The 22,770-nt window shown below is 46.7% G+C and overlaps 1 non-coding gene and 1 pseudogene across 1 annotated transcript; one reads left to right on the forward strand and one right to left on the reverse strand.

Annotated features, from left to right (window-relative positions):
- The window catches only part of LOC138498498 (zinc finger protein 850-like), a 661,846-nt pseudogene extending 645,062 nt beyond the window's left edge, over positions 1–16,784 (forward strand).
- On the reverse strand, positions 1,380–1,498 carry LOC138498746 (5S ribosomal RNA). Its single transcript, XR_011278855.1, has one exon. It is a non-coding gene; the product is annotated as a 5S ribosomal RNA (ribosomal RNA).
- Positions 16,785–22,770: the final 5,986 nt, after the last annotated feature.

Here is a 22,770-nt window from a genome sequence, read left to right on the forward strand (position 1 = left end):
TACAGTAGCATACTCACCAGTAAGCTCAATTCATGTTGATGCAATGGCTATTTGAACTTTAAGAGCAGGCTTTCTCTTCGCAAAAAACTTGCAAAAATTTAGAAGGCAATAATTGTATTCCTCTTTTAGAGGGACTTTTTAATTTACCTGCTGATATGGTTTCAGGATAATTTAGCCCATCAACGAGTTTTAATCAATGTATGAATTTGTTTGAATTTAAGTCACATGTATATATTTTATGTTTACTTATTTCTTTCATATTTTGTGATCAATTTCTTAACTTAAAACATTGTAAAGGTGATTTACATCAGCTATATCAATAATAAAAAAAAAAAGATGGCCACCGCAATACACTTGTCTCAGGTGTTCGGACACTTTTACTTTGTATATGGCCACACAATACCCTACTTTATGGGTCTAATTGCTGCAACTTAAGCACCAAATATGGTGTGTAGCCTAAGCAGATGCTGATGCCGAACACCATGTTTGTAGACGGCGGTGCTTAGTTGCTGCACAATTTCCCTTGCATCAAGAGGAGGTGTGTATTAAATTCACAGATCAATTTGAGGCGTATAGAAATATGTATATAGACATCTTGGGCTATAGAAAACATCCTTGTGTGTTTCAGACACGTGGAATTTAGGTCATCCCAGACAGAGAGAGGTGCTGTCTCTGTCCCTCTCATGGGTCTGAAGCCGACCTGTTCTTGGTCCAATAGTTGGTGGTTTTCTACTTGTTCCAGTGTTTGTTCGTAGGCATAGGTCTCTAGCAGTTTTTCTTGAAATTGAATGTTTTATATCAGCCTGTAGTTAGAGAGGTCTTCCACATTGCCCGTAGTATCCTCGGAGTGGTTTGATGTATGCAGAGTTCAAGGCTCGCGGTACTCTCCCTGTTGAAAGCGTTTGTTAGGTGTTTTTTGTTTAGCCTTAGTGTGTAGTGTATTTTTTTTTGGGTGAAAGTTATGGTTGATCTAGTTCATTTCAGAATGATGGATTGATGGAGGCTTTCGGACCCGTTCTATTAAAAGTTAATTGAATCATTTCGATAAAAAATGTAGGTGTCTTGATTTTGTGTTTTTCAAGTGGTTAGACCTGTGGAGTCGAGACAGGTTACAAGGTACCTCATCTATCTTTGTTCTGAGTTTACTTTCTATAGTGTGTATCTGTTAAAACTGATGATTTAAACAAAAACCGGAGGTAATGTTGGTTTTTAGGTTATAAGAAATGTTTGCATTAATTATCTTGCATACTTATTAAAAAATATCCAACAGTAATAGATTGTATGCAATAACGTACCTAACTGAGCCAACAATTGGCCAACGGATAACGTTTTGCTTTTTTTTTTTTTTTTTTTTTTTTTTTTTTTTTTGAGCACAAAAAAGCCTACAGCACCTGGTATTCCCAGGCGGTCTCCCATCCAGGTACTAACTAGGCCCGACACTGCTTAGCTTCCGAGATCAGACGAGATCGGGCGCATTCAGTGTGGTGTGGCCGTAGGCTCGAGTAATGCTAAGAATATTACTCTTATGCATTTGCATTTATTTTTTTTTTTTTTTTTTAAATGTATTTATTGGTTTTAACAGATTAACAAAAACAAGTATACATCGCTTGAGTATCAGACGAATAATCAGAAAGTAACGTAACCCTCCCACCCCCACCCCCCCAACTCAAGACCAAGTAAACATTATTGTCCCATTACGATAGGCCAGATTGATGGCTAGGGAAGTCCGATCCATCCGAGGCATCGTCAGAGTTATTAGGATGCAGAAGTGGCTCAGTCAAGGCCACCCAGCGTTGTAGTTCTCCGCTGGAGTCTAGCCTTTGTTCAAGGATTGCCGTTTCCCACGCGCCAGTCTCCGCCGTTATCCATTTAGTCAGGTCCCCCCACCACAATGCCTCATGCGGGGCCCTAGGGCTCTTCCATCCCATGGCTATGCGCCTCTTCGCAGTTATGTAGATCAAGTCTTTGAGCTTGTTCAGAGGTTTGTTTTTGTGGTTGCGTTTGCATCTGCCCAGGATGCATACTGCGGGGCAGTTCACCTCTAGCTCGATGTCTGCGTCCGCCACCCTCCCCTGAACCTGTGTCCAGAAGTGGCGTATCTCCGGGCAGCCCCAGAACATATGCGTCATACCCGCCTTCGGCTCCCTACATTTGGGGCATAGCTGGACCTCGGCTCCCCTGAAATTAGATATAGCCTCTGGTGTTAGGTAGGCTCTGTTAGTGATGTACAGTTGAATGAGTTGCAATCGGGCATTCCTGGAGACTTTTTTATGGTAGTGGGTTATTTTCTCCCATTCGGCATCCGTGAAGTCTAAGCCAAATTCGATTTCCCATTTTGCTCTACATTTAAGCTCGGTGTTAGTCGTGCCCTGGAGCAGGGTTTCGTACAATCGCGAGGTTTCATGGCCGCCCTCGGCTGTGTTCAATAGTGTTTCTATGACCGTATTTTCCGTCATGGGGGTGGTAGCCTCCGGCCATCTGACCCTAATGGCGTGTATCACTGCCCCATGGAGCAAAAATTGGCCAGCGGGTAATCCCGTAGTTTCAGCGAGATCAGGAAAGGGCATGATCTCTTCATCCCGCATTAAGTCTCCCAGGGTGGCCACTCCGTAAGGTTCCCATTGGGTGCGTGATTCGTGAAAGCCCCATGGCTGATGAGCCATAATTGCTGCTATAGGGATTTGAGGTGAGAAAGGATCAGCTGGCCCCACAGTTTTGCACGCTCTGTTCCAGAGCTTTATTCCAAGTCTAAATAAGTATGGAAGGGGCTGTGTGAATCTGCCCTGTGCCCACAGTAGGTCCCTCAGGAGGAGGTAGGGTAATGCAGGTTGGAGGAGCCGAGTGTCCGAGGAGGTCTCATCGGCCATCCATCGCATCACTTGCCTTAGCTGGCTCGCCAGGTAGTACAATTCGAAATTAGGGACCTTAACTCCTCCCCTCTCGTAAGGTCTTTGGAGTGTGTCCAGCGCCACCCTGTGTCTGCCCTCCTGCCAAAGGAACCGTCTGCATAGTTTGTTTATGTTTTTAAAGAAGGAGGGGGGGATATTGTAGGGAACGTTTGTAAAGTTATATAGTAGGCGGGGGAGAGCAACCATTTTGAGTAGACCGGCCCTACCGGCCATCGAGAGCGGAAGCTTACCCCAGAATTCCATAGATTTTTCTAGAGCGTCTTTGGCTCTCACCGTATTAAGTGTATGTTCCGTGAATGGGTCCCGGTGTATGGTGATTCCCAGGTATCTAAAGGAGGTCGCTTGCCATTCTAGATCTAGGGAGGGGAGGGATCCAGGGCCATCTTTATGTAGGGCGGCAAGCGGGTAGAGGCAGGACTTATCTTTGTTAATACGGATACCCGTGTATCTACTGAATCCGTCCAGTGTTTCTAGGATGTAGGGCAGGAGGTGTTCAGGGTTATGTAAGAACAATAGCGTATCATCCGCATACATAGAGACGAGGTGGGTCACTCCGTCGATTACAATACCCCCATCTCCGTATTCCTGCCTAAGGTACGTGGCTACGGGTTCGGTGGCGATGATGTATAGCATCGGGGAGAGTGGGCAGCCCTGGCGAGTGCCTCTATGTAACGCCCATTTGTTTGAGAAGGTCCTGTTCGTGCGCACCCTAGCGGTGGGGTTGGTGTAGACTAGCCGGGTCCATTTCAGGAAGGCAGGTCCTATCCCCATTTTAGCCATAGTGGCATAAAGCCATTCCCAACGCACTGAATCAAAGGCCTTGGTGGCGTCTAGTGACGCCACCGCGTATTTCTGAGGCCTCTGCTCCGTGCTGTACATAATATGGTGCAACCTACGCAGGTTCTCTGTTATGGAGCGACCGGGCACGTAACCCGTTTGGTCCTGGTGGATCAGGTGGGGAATTACCCTTCGCAGTCTACTAGCTAGCAGGGAGGTTAGGATCTTGCAATCGACATTTAACATGGAGAGGGGTCTATATGAGCCGCAGTGCGATCCGTCTTTCCCGGGTTTCAGGAGAGGGACAATCACCGCCTCCCTCATGGAGTCGGGGAGGGCACCCCGCTCGTAGGCTTCGTTGAACACCTGTGCCAACAGTGGGGCCAAGGTCTCCTCGTACAATTTATAAAATTCCCCAGGGAGGCCATCAGTGCCTGGGGACTTACCGGTTGGGAGTGACCTAATGATTGCCTTGACCTCATCTGGGGTGATGGGTTCGTCCAAGGCGTCCGTCATATGGGGCTCTAGCCTGGGGAGATCTATGTCGTCCAGGATGTCCTCTATGTCGGAGACGTCCACGGGTGGGGGTTCGGCGTATAAATTGCTGTAAAAGTCAGAGAACACCGAATTAATTTCAGTCTGGGTGTGCACTAGGGAGCCATCTGGTTTGAGTACTTGGCAAATGGGTGTTCTGGGGGCTTCTCTCTTGTACAGCCAAGCTAGGAGTTTACCAGGTTTATCACCTAGAGCGTGGGTACGTTCAGTGTGTTTGGCATAGCTCAGCCTACCCAGGGACTCCCAGTGCGTGAGACAGGTTTGTTTGAGGTCAATCACCTTCTGTAAATGTTCTGGGGATGGGTCTAGTCTGCCTTCGAGCTCCCCCAACTCACTCTCTGCATGTTCTAAGGAGGAAGTAATCGACCTCAGTGCTCCGCCCATGGTTGCAATCATCTCCCCTCTCAGGACCACCTTGTATGCCTCCCAGGCGGTGCCTATGTGTTTAACACTGTTGAGGTTCCTTTCCCAGTAGTCTTCAGTCCTATCAGCAATGTGTTCGCGGAGGGCTATGTCTAGGAGAGCTTCAGCCCTAAGTTTCCAGGTGGGGACCGGGGGTCTAGGCGGGTAGATCTCCCAGGTGGCTACTAGTGGGGAATGATCGGACAGTACTCTGGGCTGGTACTGAGCACCGCCGAACGTTGCCTGTTGTTCTAGGCTCACGAAAAGGTAGTCTATCCTAGTGTGGACTGCGTGAGGAGGGGAGTAAAAGGAGAACACACGTGCATCTGGGTGCTGTTCTCTCCACAAGTCTCGGAGTTGTAACTGCTGTATCAACCTTGACAGAATTTTGGCAGGCGGGGAAGGGCGTGTATGTTTATCGTCCGACCTGTCTCTCAGGGGGTCTAAGGTGCAGTTATGGTCGCCCCCCCATATCATGGTTTGGTCCCTGTAAGGGCCGAGGCGTGGATACAGGGAGTGGAAGAAGGTGGTTGCATCATGGTTGGGTGCATAAGTGCTGACTAGACAAACCTCTCTCCCTTCAATGGTGCCACATGCAATTGCCATCCTGCCCTCATTGTCTGCTTTGGAGCCGACCAACCGGAAGGGGACAGAGGGGTCCACCCAGATCAGGACACCCCTGGCGTAGGAGGAGTAGGAGGAACCTACCAGGGTACCACGCCAGGCCTTTGCCAATGCTTTCAGTTTGTCCGATGTAAGGTGTGTTTCTTGTAGCAGGGCTATTTTGGTTTTGCTTCTTTTAATATAGGAGAGTATGCGCCGTTGTTTCACGAAGCTGTTCATGCCTCTGACGTTCCACGTCAGGATTTTCAACGAATCGGCCATGTGAGATTTGGGATTCTGGTGGCTATGTCCAACGCCCCCGGGAGCACCACCAGTGGCCGGAGGATCGTGGGGGTCTTGTGGTTTCCTGGAGATTCGTGCATGCGGGTCTCAGCCGGGTTACTTGCACCCCTGAACTTCTGCTTCAGTGACTGCCAGCCTATCCAGCGGAGGGTAGGTGCCTCGTCCGTGCTGACTGAAATGGATGTTGGTGGTCTTGGTTGTCCCTGATTCGGGCACTTAACAACTGTGCCAACTTCCCCTATCCCTCCCCCCCGTAACTGTGAACTTCCCCAACATAAACCAGGTCGAGTGAGGAGCTCCTCACTATGACAGACCCGTTTCCGCTCCTTTAGACCGAAGGACGGTCGCATGGTGCCCTACGGGCGGGTAATGAGTACCCTTAACAAGAAAGAACTTCCAGGGGTAGGAGAGTGTTCGTCCGGGCGCCTCGTGTTATGAAATCCGGTCAGCTGCGGCGTAAGTGGCCGTTCCATGGTGGGGCCTCCGAAAGGCACCGGGGCCCTGAGAGACGGGGCTCAGCGGGGTTGTCGTTTCCTGACTTCGACATCTGGGATCTGCTCCCTGTCCATCCAGTCTCGGGCCTCTGCCGGGGTATCGAAGAGGTGAGTTCTGTTGTTTCGTATCACCTTCAATCTGGAGGGGTAGAGGAGCATGTAGCGTAGGCCTGCAGCCTTCAGTCTTGCTTTGGTGTGTATGAACTGTGCCCTCTTCATTTGAACCTGAAATGTATAGTCAGGGTAGATGGATATCTTGGCTGAACCCCTGCAGATCTGGCCGCCTGACCGCGAGAAGGTGAGGATGGTTTCCCGGTCTCTGTAGTTAAGTACTTTTGCGATCACGGGTCTGGGTGGGCTGCCAGGAGGGGGTTTCGATGTGAGGGATCGGTGAGCCCTTTCGATTACAAAGCCCTGAGAGAGTTTTTCTGCTCCAATCTCCTGTATCAGGAGATTCTCTACGAAGTTCGTGGGGTCCGATCCCTCGATGCCCTCCGGGAGCCCCAGGAGGCGAATGTTGTTGCGGCGTGCGCGCCCCTCTGCCTCCTCGACCCTGTCTTCTAGGTTTTTAACTTTTTGTTGAAGTGCATCGACATCTTTGAGGAGCACTGTCTTAGCTTCCGTGTTCTCGCGGACCTGGGCCTCCAGCACCTCTGTTCTGCCGGCCAGGGATCGGACGTCTTGGCGCAGGAGGTTCAAGTCTATGGCGACAGCGTCTATTTTATGCTCCACGGCTGCCTGGGAAAGTTTGATAGCTTCAAGGATCTGTGTGTTACTAGGTTCCGCTGAAGGCCCCAAGGGGTCGGGTAGGTCTGCAGCAAGAGTCTCGCTCATGTTATCTGGCGCTGTGGGCCCCGCCGCCGTGAACGTGTCGATGGTGGTCTGACGTTGCTTAGCCCTTGCTCCTTTGGTAGACATGTCGACTGAGCCTCCGGGCTTCGCTGTTACCGAGGTGGCCGGGGTGAGCCGCGATGGAGTGGCCGAGGAAGCCGTATCGGGTGGGCCGCGATGGCGGATCGCTGTATACTGTGGGCGGCTCCGTAGGCACAGGGGGGACGGATAGTGTGCGCCGGGGCCGCTTCTCCGGGTTACCAGGCCGGGCACGCCTGTATGTGTCGGTTGCGTTAGTCCCCCCCGCTCACCTCGAAGGGCCTCCGAGACCCTGGCTCCCGGTTCTGTGGCTGGCAGCGCCCTCGTCCGGGACGTTCCAGGCTGGTCGTCCCGTTGGCACCGTCGTTCGCGCTCCAAGCTTCACGGGTGCCCCACAGGCCCCCCTCGTCAGTCCAGCTGGGCGTTCGTGTGTCCTCGGCCCTCAGCTGAGTGTTACGGCGCGAGCGGCTTTAGAGTGCGGGCCGCCGCATCTTGCAGGGCTCGGGAGCCGCCATCTTGGCCCTGGTCCGCGGGATCGTGTCGCACGGTCTATAGGGCGAGACCGGTCCTCCAGGGCCACAGGAATCGACCCGCAGGTGCAGCAGGATGTCGGCCCTCGATGAGGCGGTTCGTGGGGTTCGGAGCCCCCGAAAAAAAGTAGTTAAAAGCAGCTTATGATGGTCGCATCAAGCGGAGCGCAAGGAGTGAACGTCCTCTTCACATGGCGGTTAGCCACGCCCCCCGATAACGTTTTGCTTTTAACGTGTATATGAGGTCCATGTTATTTGCATGAGAATACATGAATTTGAGACCAACATTAATGAGATTTACTTCCCAGATGTCACCCCAGTTTGGTTTTTAGTTTCTCACGTAATGTTAGTGCTCGCCACTTATTGGTATACTATGATAGGTTCTGCATATACACAGTCTTAGACTGTATGCCAAAATGGCACCTCGCGTGATCCTGCACAGACTCCCACACCTTCCAACACTACCCAGGAGATGAATGTCAGAAAGGCAAGTGGACGTGGATCATCGGGACTGTAGAGGAATTAGCCTTGTTCCTGACTCATACCCCATGCAGAGGAGGAGTGCGTGTGGAAGGCAACAGCACAATGCAACACCTGCGAGGCCGAGGAGAGAACTAAGGAGCAATCCATATCTAGGCTTCCCAGAGTCCTCCCACCAACCAGTTGCTCAGGCTTCCTGAAAGGTTTAGGCCTACCATGGTAGGTTGGTCCGTTGGGCAGCCCTCCTGGGAAAGGGAAGCATTGATGATGACAGCCTGGCACTAGAGTATAGAGAGATGGGCCTGGCTGAAGTTAGCACGAAGGGTTGGTTTGATAGACCAAGCACTGGCAGGCAAAGTCATCCACAGTATCAGGACAGGTTGATGGGATATTAATGATGCAGGGAGGCAAAAGGCCTGAGCCATCAACAGCCTTTACTCCTGCTAGAATTACATTGCCAACTTGTGTGAGAGTGTTCAGCCATAGGTTCCTGGCAGTAACGCTACCTACACTAGACACATAATACATGTAGTAAGGTAGGGCTGACAGACAGGTGGACGGTTGGTGTCTCACGCATCCTGGGGTGAATAATTATGCATACTATTCACACGTACCTACATCTTATTCCAGGACCGATGCCATATGGGTTACAACAAATGATGGCAATGAGATTCTCGCTCTTACAGATAATGAATCTGTTGGATTATGTTGCACAGATTCCCCTGGAGTAGGGTGAGTAGAATCTCCACTGTACATCAACGGGAATAATGTGTGCAATCACTAAATGGTGGCAAGCAATTCTTGGATATTGACAGTGATGGGGCAACATCCCCATTGGTTACTAGGGATGCGATGAAAACAGTTCTTCGTCACAGCAGAGAGGGTACAGGGGCATTCAACCTAGGGTGCAATTACCAGAATCCACAAAAAAGGGTCTAGCTCGGGTTATGGGAGTCTGATCAGTAACCGACCCATTTACACCCACTCCTTAACAATAAAACAGAGAACACCAGAGAACACATACATGTAACCCCTCCTGAAAACTATGCAGTGGTATTTTGAACAGGGAAACAGAAGCGGGACCCATCTGGCAGATTAAATTTTGTACCTAGCAATGGGGCATTTGTATAAATAATTAGGAAGGCAAATGGGGTGTTTTGGGGAGTTCAGGGAGTCTCTCATACACTTTACCTCATTGCCAGAAATGTCATTCTTTTGGTCTAGGACACAAGTTTGTTTGTTCTCTAACTCCTGGGGGAGAGGGATGGGTTTGGAGTTTATCTAGGTTTAAAGTCCATGTTTGAATGTAGTGCCAGCGTGGCCTCTGCCATTCTCACTGTAGGAAGAGATTGGCGCTTTTCCTTTAATTCACAATGCATTCTTTATTTCCTCAATGGTGCTGTTGGTTATATTATTCATGTTTGGGCCAATACACATTTGCTCAAATGTAATGGAGTCATCAGTAATGACTGGTCGGACATATGGCCGATTGGAGACAAGCTGCAGGCAAGCTGCTTCTGACTTGGCCGCATCACGAGTTGGGCTGTAGCCCTTAAATGCGGCTGTAACGGTATTACTGCCGGATTTAAGGGCTGGCCCTATCATGAGTTGGGCGCTAAAGCGGCTGTTTTACCTCCAGCTTTTTTCTGGAGGTGAAAATCCCTGTTTTCGGCTGTATTACAGCCGGCTGTATTAGCCCGCAGTATTAGCACCAAAAAATTCCCCATTCCACTCCAATGGACCCAATCAGGAATGGGGATTTACCGTTAAGGCCCAACCTGTGATCCGATGGCAATACCACCGGACCGGTCGGTGCTAGGGCTATTACAGTCGGAGGTATTACAGCCGGGAATACAGCCCAACTCGTGATGAGGCCCTTAGTGTCAAACGCCTGCCTTTATCATTTGTATATGGAATTGGGAGATTCCATGTACTCATTTCTGAACAAACAAATAAAATGATAGAACGTATATACATGTTCCTGATGATTAAACTATCCATTTAAAATGTTTATTCATCAAGCTGTATTTTGTTTTCTAATGTTTTGGATGCTAAAATGTTCTAAATAAAAATGAATCGCACTTTTCCTGCTGCATGTTACTTCTGTCCCATTAAATGCTCTCATTAGAGCACCACTACTCTAACACCTATTAGGTGCCTTTCCCAAGAGATGGCACTTCAAAGTCGTATAAGTTACTCTGTGAGCTCACATCACTGCTACCGAGTAGAGTAGTCTTATTACATGTGATACATGTTATTGTGAATGTGTTGAAACTAATAATGTGCTTCTCCTTTTATGTTAATAGGTGACTGATGCCCCAGAAATGCAACAGCAGTGATTGTTAGATTCTCTGGACTAACACAGTGAAAAGCTTCATTGTTAAAATATGCAATTTCCAAGCATCTTAGAAGAGTGCAAGTTTGGGTTCCAGTTGTCTTTTCAGAGTATTGAGGAACTCAGATTGAGAAGCCTGTTGGATACATGAACATTATGACTTCCGTCCATGCAACTCCTTCCTGGTAACATCCAGTAACGAAGCTTGTTCAGTCTGTTAATCCTGGGGAGTGGGATATCTAGCACGAACGTGACAATGTGGTATGTGCAGTAAGAAAATCACTTCTCATATGTGCTCTGAATTAGGGAAACGGTTCAGTGAAAAGGGTCCGCACCTGACAAAACAAATTGGCAATAAACTTTACACATGCACAGAATGTTGGAGCAATTGCCATCTCAAGAACATACTTATTGCCCTCAGGAAGACATGAGTGAAAAACCTTATCAGTGCACTGAATTTGAGACTAGCGTCCATTTGCATGATACACTTATCTGCCACCATCAAATGCATAACGGTGGGAAACCACATGTCTGCAGTGAATGTGGGAAAGGGTTTGCTCAGAAGGGACATCTGATTAGCCACCAGAGAACACATACGGGCGAGAAACCTCATCAGTGCAGTGAATGTGGAAAAGGGTTTGCTAGAAAAAAATATCTTACTTTCCATCAGAGAAGAACACATACAGATGAGAAACCTTATGAGTGCACTGAATGTGGGAAAGGGTTTGGTACAAAGAGAAACCGTATTATCCACCAGAGAACACATACAGGTTTGAAACCTTATGAGTGCACTGAATGTGAGAAAGGGTTTGCTCAGAAGGAACAGCTTACAATCCACCAGAGAACACATACAGGTGTAAAACCGTATGGGTGCAATGAATGTGGGAAAGGGTTTGTTACAAAGAGACACCTTACTATCCACCAGAGTACACATACAGGTGAGAAACCTTATGAGTGCACTGAATGTGGGAAAGGTTTTGCTCTGAAGCAACGCCTTATTATCCACCAGAGAACACATACAGGTGAGAAACCCTATGGGTGCACTGAATGTGGGAAAGGGTGGGTTACAAAGAGACACCTTACTATCCACCAGAGAACACATACAGGTGTGAAACCTTATGAGTGCAGTGAATGTGGGAAAGGTTTTGCTCTGAAGCAAGACCTTATTATCCATCAGAGAACACATACAGGTGTGAAACCATATGAGTGCAGTGAATGTGGGAAAGGATTTGTTACAAAAAGAGAGCTTACTATCCACCAGCAAACACATACAGGTGTGAAACCTTATGAGTGCAGTGAATGTGGGAAAGGTTTTGCTCTGAAGCAACGCCTTATTATCCACGAGAGAACACATACAGGTGTGAAACCATATGAGTGCAGTGAATGTGGGAAAGGTTTTGCTCTGAAGCAAACCCTTATTATCCACCAGAGAACACATACAGGTGTGAAACCTTATGGGTGCATTGAATGTGGGAAAGGTTTTGCTCTGAAGCAACACCTTATTAACCACCAGAGAACACATACAGGTGGGAAACCTTATGGGTGCATTGAATGTGGGAAAGGGTTTGCTCGGAAGGAACAGCTTATTCGCCACCAGAGAACACATACAGGTTTGAAACCTTATGAGTGCACTGAATGTGGGAAAGGTTTTGCTTGAAAGCAATGGCTTATTAACCACCAGAGAACACATACAGGTATGAAACCTTAAGTGCACTGAATGTAGGAAAGGTTTTGCTCAGAAGCAATGCCTTATTATCCACCAGGCAACACATACAGGTAAGAAGCCTCATGGGTGCATTGAATGTGGGAAAGGGTTTGTTACAAAGGGTGAGCTTACTATCCACCAGAGAACACATAAAGATGAGAAACCACATAAGTGTAGTGAATGTGGGAAAGGGTTTGCTCAGGAGAGTCATCTTATTTGCCACCAGAGAACACATACAGGGGTAACCTCATACATGCACTGAATGTGGGAACTGTTTCAGTCAAAACAGTTCCCTTATTAGGCACCAGACAAAACATGCAGCCAGGGTCTATTTCAGTGTATTGAATGTGGGAAATACTTCAGTGAACAGGATGTTCTTATCTGCCATGAGAGAGGACATGTAGGTGGTGAAATCTCTTCTGCAATTGCACGTGCTTCAGAGAGAAGGAGATGCTTCTACAATGCTACTGAGTTTAGCATGTCTGTTGACTGATAAAAGTGATGGCTGATTATGATTGTTGAATCACTGTTTGAAATGCATCCCTTCTGGATTATTCAGAAGGGAGACTGTACCTTCTGCGTTAAGGTAACCATCCTATGGAACACTTTGTCTAAGGACTTCATGCTAATTAATGGGCACCAACATTTTGGAAAAAAGACCCAATTACTATAGACCCTCATTGGATATATGGGGTGTCCCCCCTCCCCTCCTATTTTACAGGGACGCTACCATCTACTGAAATGGAACCCAGAGGGTGTCTCCTTTCATCTTTACCAGTACCGATATTATGCTCTAGCTACATAGATTCTAAAAAAGGATTCTGAGGGACTCTGAGTGCATTTCCCTTCCCCACTCCATTGCACAGCTCTAGCAACGTACAACCCTTACAACGTACTACACTCCCAGTTTCTGCAACACATCCTCAACAGTTCATGTCACAACTAATGCAAATGTATATGGATAGAGAAGGTTTTCACAAAACAGAAAGGCTTCAGGGAGAGGGGCATAGTATGCATTACATAACATGGTGTTATCAATTACCATGTCACTATACCAACGTCTAAAAGACCAGAATGACTAACATTTTTAAAAAAGCATTTATTTATTTACACACATAAAAATCCCTCATACATTCTCTCTAGAATAACACAATATTCCAACTATCCAAGTCCACATAGAATTCAAACACATGTGTTTGTCTGGTAAGCATCAAGTCTCGTCTTCTAAAATCAAATTAATCTACCTCACTTCTTTAGTCCTGGATATTCAAATACATGTTGCGCATATAAAGCCCTGTCCAACTCCATCTGGGGTTTAAATCGCCTTTTCATTGACAAAGACCCAAAAGTCCTGTCCCGCCTTATCCCTTCTGCTTAGGAAAATCAAAGTCCAAATACACCTTCTCTATCACTGAATCAATATGTATAAAACGGCTTTGCATTTCTAAAGGCAAATCGCAATGGTTTAACCTCTAAAGTAATAACTTGTATAGGCTCATCAAGCCCACCCCATGGCAAATCACAATATATCAAGCAGTACATTTCAATGTATATCATATTGTTCAAATGCATAGCAAAATACCACTGCATCATCCAAAAAGGACCACAATTGGAGCACATTATTCAGTCAAGCAAACCCCATTGCAATACTATCCCAATCATGACTCAAAGGGACAGCTTAAGGCATACACCCCCCTGCTCCCTCTGACAGGATCTCAGCATAGCAGCGCCTCAGCAAGTCAGCCAGCCCCTGTATAGATGCTTTTCAACCTTTAACGCTCTGATGTCAGATGCTATAAACCTAATTATTTCCAGATTTGACTATGGCAATGGCATTTATTCTGTGCTCCTTGGCATGTGTGACTAACTTCAGATGGCACAGAAAGTGCTAACCTGCTTCTTTCAGGCATTGGGAAATGTGGCCATATCACTCTTTCATTACGAGCCACACGGGCTACCTGTGACCTCTCACATTGGGTTGAAGGTGCTTTGTCTAGCTCATTGCGCCATTCATGGCAAACCCCCCCCCCCCCAATACCCCATTCTGCAATGGATGCTTCCACCCTTGTCCTCCCTGTGCCTCTACTACTCTAGATGAGGAGGTGATGTAACTATTTTTTTTGTGGGGGTGTTTTGTCTCCCTATATCTGGAATGCCCTCTGTCTAAGATCACATGTCACCTCTGGCCATGTGACCTTCAGATGCTTACTGAAGACCCATCTGTTCTGGTTTGTCTTTCCTTCATTTTGCTGGATTCTCCTATGTTTTAATGTCCTCCTGCTGTTAGAACCCATAAACCTTTTGGTGAATAAGTGCCATAGAGAAAGTTTTTTATTTATTTAAAAAAGACAGCTCTTAATAACATCCCTACAATCAGCGTTTTATTAACCATTTAATAGTGACCTACATGCAGGAGTTTAACAACCTTAAAGTTGTTACTGTTTTTCACTTCTTTTACTGTCCCTGTTTTTGTAAGTGGCACATCAGCGCTTTCTAAGGAAAGTCTTCCCTAACTAGAGGGCTGCATCAGGGATATATAGTTATTCCCCCCTATCCTGCTGTCTTTCGAAATTGACCCTGCATCTCCTCGCCCACTATCTTTCGTGTAGCGCCTCTGGTATGTCCGTAATGGGATCCCAATACTGCCTTTACTAATAACATACAGTTGTGTGATGCCCTCCTTTACTGTGTTACAAAGTTAGCCTGTTAGGCCTTCACCCTGTTCACTGTACTTTCAGTGCCCTTTGAGTAATTATGTTAACCATTTAATCCCCAAGAATTTACTTACTTGAAAAAAAGTAGCAACACTTTAAAATTGGAAGCAATGGACAGGTAGGTGCCAGCCTTCCTGCTTTCTCCCACTCAGGTTCATGAATATATTCAGCCCAGTGTTGCCAGCCAGGCAGTACCAGTGGATGCTGGTCTACAGGCATTTCTCCCTGATATGTAGGAAAACTATAAAGTAAACAATTTAAAAAAATTTATTGTACATGAATTGCTAGTTGTAAAGAAGTTTGCATTTCAAAGAGTTCGCATTTTTTCTACTTAAATTATGAGAAAAAATGACTTGCCTCTCTGTAATGTTTTTTCTGATGGATGTTCCTGCCACAGATTCCTCATCTATGATATCCATATTTTAGCGCAGATGTTCCCTGGAGACATTTCCACCGCTAGGGGACGCTGCACAGCTCTGTATCGGTCCGACGCCTCTATGTGCCCCATGCCAAAATGTTGTCTGGCCAGTATAAGTAGCAGTGCCGTGCCCCATGACCGCAGTTCCACCCTCCTTCCCTAGCACTCTTGATGCTGAGGGACTGTGGAACTGATGGTGTACTAGCTTCCCAGCACCAGTGTAACAAACAGAAAGCTGGCCATCCTTCCTAGCCTCTCGAGTATGAGAGACGTAGAACTTTAGGACCTGTACTGGGTCCAATCGATGAAATCCTTCCTCTGCCTTAGAATGTTGAGACGGAGAGAAGAACAAAGAAGATGGATCTGAGTGAGATGGAAATCTGACATGACCCAAAATCCTGGGTGCTGTGGTCTTCGCCCAGTCAGTACAAGAAATCGCAGTACAGATTGAGGGCAGACATCTGCCGATCGCAGTCTGCACATGGCTTAAAATCAGAGGCCTTTGATGGAGTCTGCATGGCGAATCACTTTTAGAAAAGCTCAATGAGCATGTTCCCGATAAGCGAGCACAGTGCGCAGAAAAAAGGAACTGAGGTCATGGGGCGCGGCCCTGCTACTTATACTGGCCTGGATGTCATTTCCAGTGCAGGCGCATAGAGGCTTTGGACGGACCCGACACACCTGTGCGGTGCCACCTGGTGGCGGAAATGTTTCTGGAGAACAGCTCTGCTAGGATGTGGATATCATAGACAAGGAATCCGTGGCAGGAAGGAATCCATTAGAAATGCCTCTACTGGGAATTACATTTGTACACATCCATAAAGTACTGTTACTTTCAACATCAACACGTGGGGATTAAAATACCCGACATTTTAATTATCTGAAGCCCTCCTTAATAATACAATTGGAGAAAGCTGTATTCTCACATGGCTGATTAGACTAAACTTGGCACAAGACATGTGCAAAGACCTGGAGAATGGAATCCATAAAACTGAAATCTCCAATATTACTCCAGAAGTCAGTTTCCCAGAAATGCATGCCTCACCAGAAGTGCTATCCTCGCTGAATGCTGCAGGTTTCAATTTTGTAGCATGTTCTACAGCACTACAGTTTCCTTTTCTCCACAGGATTGACATCTACTGTATTACACTATTGCCTTTCTCTATTGCAGCATTTAGGATTAGTAGATGGTTCCCTAGCCTGGGATCGGGATGTGGAGGTGCAATTGCACAAGGGAGGGTGCATGACCACTCTTAAAGCACTATTTTATAAGAAATTGGTTTGATGTGAAGAGCCCAGAGAAGATGTCAAGTGTTCCAATAAATTATGTTGATCTGTATTTTAGAAAAGTGACTTTTTGTGAATAGAGCCGAAAGGGCAAATTGACTAGAAATATTAGCTGTGTTGTGAGACAATAAAATTCATGGCCATTTGGAAATGAAATGGTGCCTTTCTTTTTTAAATGAAAGAGTTGTGGGTTTAATGATATCACAGCTGATCTCTAAATTCCAAGAAGGAACAGTGGATATAAATGTTTAGAAAATAAAGCTGATCTTGGATAAACTGACATGTCTAATGTAAAGGTCTCCCACCGGGATTCATACACTGATTGAAATGCTGATGAATTGAATATTGAGCTTCAGCCAATATGTCACTGTTTTAACATTAAAAAAACATTGTTAATAATAACGCCATTTGTGTGTTAAATTTTTTTTTTCTGGCTTCACATTTGTGTAAACTGCTTCCTGGAACAGAGGTGATTCATTTGTTTTAATTAGTGGGGTGACCACCTCTATTCCAGTTTTATGCTGGAATTAATGTTATTGTCCACTTTTAAACTTTCTTGTCAACATGTCTGTATTTCTGTGTATTTTCCTTGAGGATACACAATTCTGACCACAGCACGAGTAATGCTATATGATATGCATAGACTCCTATTTTATTGAATTCAGTCAACTTATGTTTCATGCAACATATCAATCTCAGAAAAGAAACTGGGCTGTAACACGGTTAGAGTATGACTTGTGATGATTCAGGCACGTATGAACAGTGGGTGCTTAGAAAATACAGAAGATGACGCTGTCACAACTCCCAGGTGTCGGTGCACCCTCTGCCCACCTGTAAAATCACACCACTCCTTCATGGAATGACAGAAAGTGTAATAGGTGAGGTGGAAGTGACTGGTGAGAGACCTCAGCACGTGCTGGAACATACCAGAGCAGGGTTCAGCGGCTACCTGTGGCAGATTTACCCATTGTTCTCTGCAATCTGATTGGCAGACGGGATGTAGAAAGCTGCTGATGTAAACATCAAACTAAACTTAACCACCCGACTCATTAGCACTGCTGGAAAGAGTGACCAAACAAAAGCTGCAAGGCAGGTAGAAAAAAGTACAAATCATATCACATTTTAAGGCTGTACATAGCAGATGTGAACTTAATAGTAAAACAGTGCCTTATTCCTGAATATCTTTGAATCTAATCATTAAGGTTTAAAATGTATAAACACACAAAGTAGAAGACCTCATTTACACCAACATATATTTCAATGTATCATGAACTTCAGGGAATGGCTAATTCACCAAATGTTATCATTGCTCACTCTTGGTCAACCAAGTCTCTTGACTTTGCAGTGATCTTCAGGTGAGCCAAGAGACCCTCCTAGGCTTTATTTTGTATTTTCCATCTGCTGCTCGCAGCGCTCTCAGCACCGTTGTTCTCCCTCCCTCCCCGGCATCCATTTCCTGGTCCCTGTTTCCCTCCCTCCCTCCCTCCTCCCAGCCTGCCCACATCCCCTGATTGGGTGGCTGTTGGTCATCACTGACCCTCCCCCAGAGCAGCCATCTGCCCGTGCAGCCCCTGCGGCTAATGGCCCCAAGGCAAAGGGCGGCCCCCATTGAGGCGGCTCCTGATAGTATCTGCAGATGTCAGCAGGGGAATCCAGTGGCCTGCCATCAACCAGCAGTGACTAAGCAAGGTAGGAGTGGCCCGGTTTTGCAATAGAGCCTGAACTCTACACTGACAACTTTTTTCCCCTTATACAGGACTTTCAGACTTAGGTGTGTTTTCTCCGGTATTTAAAAATTGCATTGTGAAACCTAGGCCTTTTTCCCCCTTACACAGGATTCTCAGACTTAGGTGTGTTTTTTCTCCAGTATCTAAACGATATTGTGAAAGTTGTGCCATTCTGTTGTTTTGACTTCTTAGCAAAGCATTCACCTAGTAAACTTTCTTCCATAGTCTGAGTGTCTGTGATCTTGTCCAATTGCCTACTATTGTCTCATCTTTCTCTGTCTCGTCTGCTTGTGCCCCTCCCTGTGTCCTTCTCTAGTGTTCTCCCCACCCCTACTCCCCCTCCATTCCCCCCTTCCTCTTCTCTCTTCTCACCACCTACTCTATGGTGCTCTCTCTCTCTCCTATCTTTTCTAACTGCTTCTCTATCGGGTATACTGCTCTTCTCACTAAATCTGGTAGGAAGAAGTTTAAAAAGGACATCCCAGTCTTCAACCCAGGCCTCCCTATCACTGACACCTATACCAGTGCCTCCTATAGGCAAACCCTCACCGACATCATCTTTGTTGTTCCCTTGCCAGACCTATGGACTCTTCATATCGTCTCTGTGCTTTCTCCTCTCTCTTCTCCCAATAATGGTGGCACCAGGTGGGATGTTTACATGAATGGTACTGTCGTGGTCCATGCCCTCAGGCCAATCTCCTCTTTGATAGATGCTTCCCACGCCTCATCAATTTCCTCCCTTCTCCTGCTGTCCCCTCTTTTCCCTCCACAGATTCCTTGCCTTCCCCTGTTGTCTCCTCCTTGGCTACCTTGCCCTCTCCTCCTTCCTCTTATGCCCCTCCCCTTCAGGCATCTTCTACACCTCCGAAGGGCCTACCTCTGATTTGTACCCCTCCCCGGACCTCTTTCAAGGATGGCAATCTTCTCCATATTGCCACTCTTAACTCTCGCTCAGCTGTCAAACACTCCTCTGACATCTGCTGCCTCCTGAAAGAATTTGACCTCGATCTCACCTAGACATGGTTCACGGCCAGCTCTGTCACAAGCTTTGACAATCTCCTCCCTGACAGCTACAAGATCCTCTTCGCGCCCAGGTCCAACCGTTCCAGAGTGGGTGTAGCCCTGATCTTCCCCAAGTAGATTCCTAGCTCTGTCATTCCTGAGTCCTACTACGCTTTCAATTGCCTCGTCTGCAGGCTCTCTCTCCTAGCCATTCCCTTACTGTGGCTACCATCTATAGGCCACCTGGTCAGATCTCCTCCTTCCTCTCTGAGTGGGCAGACCTCTCCTCTTCACTCCTGGTATCGACCACTCAAATCCTCCTTCTTAGAGACTTTAACATCCACCTGGAAGCTTCCTGTCCTTCCTCTGGACTCCTTTGCAACCTCTGCGACTCTCACTCTCTATCCTCCCCTCTGGCCCGAATCACTCTGCTGGGCCCACTCTTGATGTTCTTATCTCTACAAACCTTCCGCTCTCTATCCCTCTCACCACTCCTCTCCTGGAGTGATCACTTTCTCCCTTCCTCTCAGCTCACTCTCTCCACCCCTCAGGCCAAGCCAACTCCAGCACTGCCACCTATTTCTCGGTTATCCGACCCATGAAGCGTGTGTCAGTTGAGGCTTTTGCTGCCACTTTCTTCGCACTCCCAATTTAGCTTTCTCACACCCTGCACAGCCCTCTCCATGCTCCACTCTGCTATATCTGATACTCTCGATGTTCTTGCCCCTGTCATGAGGATCCACTTGAAGTTCAAAGCCAAGTGCAATTCCTGGTACGAATCAGACCTCACCACCCTTAAATGCACGTGCAGGGTGGCTGAGAAGAAATGGTGTGCTTCCAGTTCACCCTCTGACAAACTGGCCTGCTGCCTTCTCCAAAGGCAATACCGGCTCTCTGTCCGCACCAAGAAGAGAGCCCACATCCAAGTCTGCGTCTTTGCGGCATCTAACAACTTGGACAAACTCTTTAAAATCTGGGGGCTCGAATGGGAATGGGGATGTACCGGGTCCGGTTCTTTGAATGAGGAATTACCGGGTCCTCCAAGGTTGGAATGGCCCAGTAATTCCTCATTCAAGGAACCCAGACCCGGTACCCGGTAAGGGGGTAACCATGTCGCAAATTGCAGCATGGTTACCTCCAAGGTCGTAATGACCCCTGATGTCTCCTGCTTGACCATTGGGGTGTATAAGGGATGACCATGGTGTGGTCAGGTGCCACCACCCGCTCCATGAGGCAGGGCTTGTTGGTTGTGTGGGAAGTATTTTGACCCCCACAGCCCCCAGGGAAAAGGAGTAAGAGCTTGTCACATGTGGCATAGGTTCCAGTGGCTCTTTAACAGATGAAGACACAAGCAGTGCTCATTGCTTCATTTATATGGGACATCTGCAGGTGATTGGTAGTATTTTCTGTGCGCAGAAGACAAAACAAACAACTGTAATGCACACCAAAGCAAAGGCAAATTTGTGCTAGGCCTCATGGAGAAACATTTGAGCGAGATGACAGCTAGATATACCCCCCACCTGCAAAACATTGAGCTTGTTCTTTCCTGCCCATGTGCGAGAAGTGCTTGGAATTCAAGATTTTGGCGAGGACTTCTCTGGGCTTGGTACACACAGCAGGAGTCACCCAGAGTCAGGAATTAGAAACTACAGAGTAATAAGTTGTTAGTCTGCACAAGGACCATATATTGATGAAGCTAAATCCAATTCCAAACACAAAGGCTCTCATTACGACCCAGGCGGTAAGTTACCGCCTGGGTCGTACCCTTACCATCATGGTGTAAACTATGTTTACACCATGGTGGATGGCGGATTTACCGCCCCATTCCAAGGTGAGTGGGGCGGTAAATCCCCATTTCCCATTTTACCCTCCCCATTCCCATTTTTGCCCCATAGGGCATAATGGGAATGGGTAAAGGCGCTAATTACGCCACCGTAAATTACGGTGGCATAATTAGCACCAAGGTCCCTTTGCGGCATGGGTTTCAACACCTGCAAAAAGCAGGCGTTAAAATCACCATCCCGCAAAGGGACCTTGGAATCAGGCGTTAAGGGTCGGCGCCGTAAACCCCTTAACGCCTGGGTCCTAATGAGGGCCAAAGTCTTAATGGAAAATCCAAGTGTTACTATCCAAAATTGAGTTTATTGGTAATCCCCAAAAAATCCACAGCCGACACGTGTTTTGACCAGTTGGTCATCCTCAAGGCTGTTGTTAATATCACAATACAGTTTGTGTCAAATATTGTCATATTACACATACAAATCAACATTGAATAGTATAAAAAGAACAAAAATAATATGCATATGACTACCACATTGGTTATTACATACCATAGGTCGGTCAAGGTCAGGAGAGACGTGAAAGTATAGGGAGGAAAACATATATACACAAAATTGAATATTACATACAAGGAGTCTTGAATTTCAACCCCATACATGAGTCCCTTCTCAATTACAGTTGTACATTGACATGTTGGACTTCATGCAGTAGCATTGCCTGATGCCTCCGGTCTGCAAGTGCGCTCTACTATGCAAGTAAATAAATAAATAACCACAGAGGGATTCCCCTATCAGATGATATAGTGACCATACATCATTCCTTGCATTATAAAGAGTGATGCCTGGTCTACCATGCATGTGATGCCAGTTCCATCTAATGTATGAAATCCTCACCCTGTTGTGAGCTCCCTAAAGCTGTCCTGTCGGAAGGGTGATAGCACATGATCACTGGCTTGACGTGATTTTATTAGTGAAACCCCTAGTTAAACCCTGTGTGGGTGACATGCAAAAGTGTTAGTCTATCTCAGATAGGGAATACTCACCGAGGTTGGGGAGTATAGAAATTCTGCAGAAAGAGACATATGAGGCGAGGGCAGAAGCAATATTATGAATAACTGTTTTGTCTCTTAATTATCATGCTCCACTCATTCACTAGGTGCTTGAAGAGGCAATTCAGGCTTACCCTTAATGTGTAGTATCAACTGAGTGGTCAGAGGTGTATGGGTTAAAGCCCAAATCCTTACCCTTAATGTGTAGTATCAACTGAGTGGTCAGCGGTGTACGGGTTAAAGCCCAAATCCTTACCCTTAATGTGTAGTATCAACTGAGTGGTCAGCAGTGTATGGGTTAAAGCCCAAATCCTTACCCTTAATGTGTAGTATCAACTGAGTGGTCAGCAGTGTATGGGTTAAAGCCCAAATCCTTACCCTTAATGTGTAGTATCAACTGAGTGGTCAGCGGTGTATGGGTTAAAGCCCAAATCCTTACCCTTAATGTGTAGTATCAACTGAGTGGTCAGCGGTGTATGGGTTAAAGCCCAAATCCTTACCCTTAATGTGTAGTATCAACTGAGTGGTCAGCGGTGTATGGGTTAAAGCCCAAATCCTTACCCTTAATGTGTAGTATCAACTGAGTGGTCAGCACTGTATGGGTTAAAGCCCAAATCCTTACCCTTAATGTGTAGTATCAACTGAGTGGTCAGCAGTGTATGGGTTAAAGCCCAAATCCTTACCCTTAATGTGTAGTATCAACTGAGTGGTCAGCAGTGTATGGGTTAAAGCCCAAATCCTTACCCTTAATGTGTAGTATCAACTGAGTGGTCAGCAGTGTATGGGTTAAAGCCCAAATCTGTACAGTAGTAACTGCAGCCAAATATTTCTC

This window comes from Ambystoma mexicanum, chromosome 5q (genome assembly GCF_040938575.1).
Source record: "Ambystoma mexicanum isolate Mex_15411 chromosome 5q, UKY_AmexF1_1, whole genome shotgun sequence".
NCBI lineage: Eukaryota > Metazoa > Chordata > Amphibia > Caudata > Ambystomatidae > Ambystoma > Ambystoma mexicanum.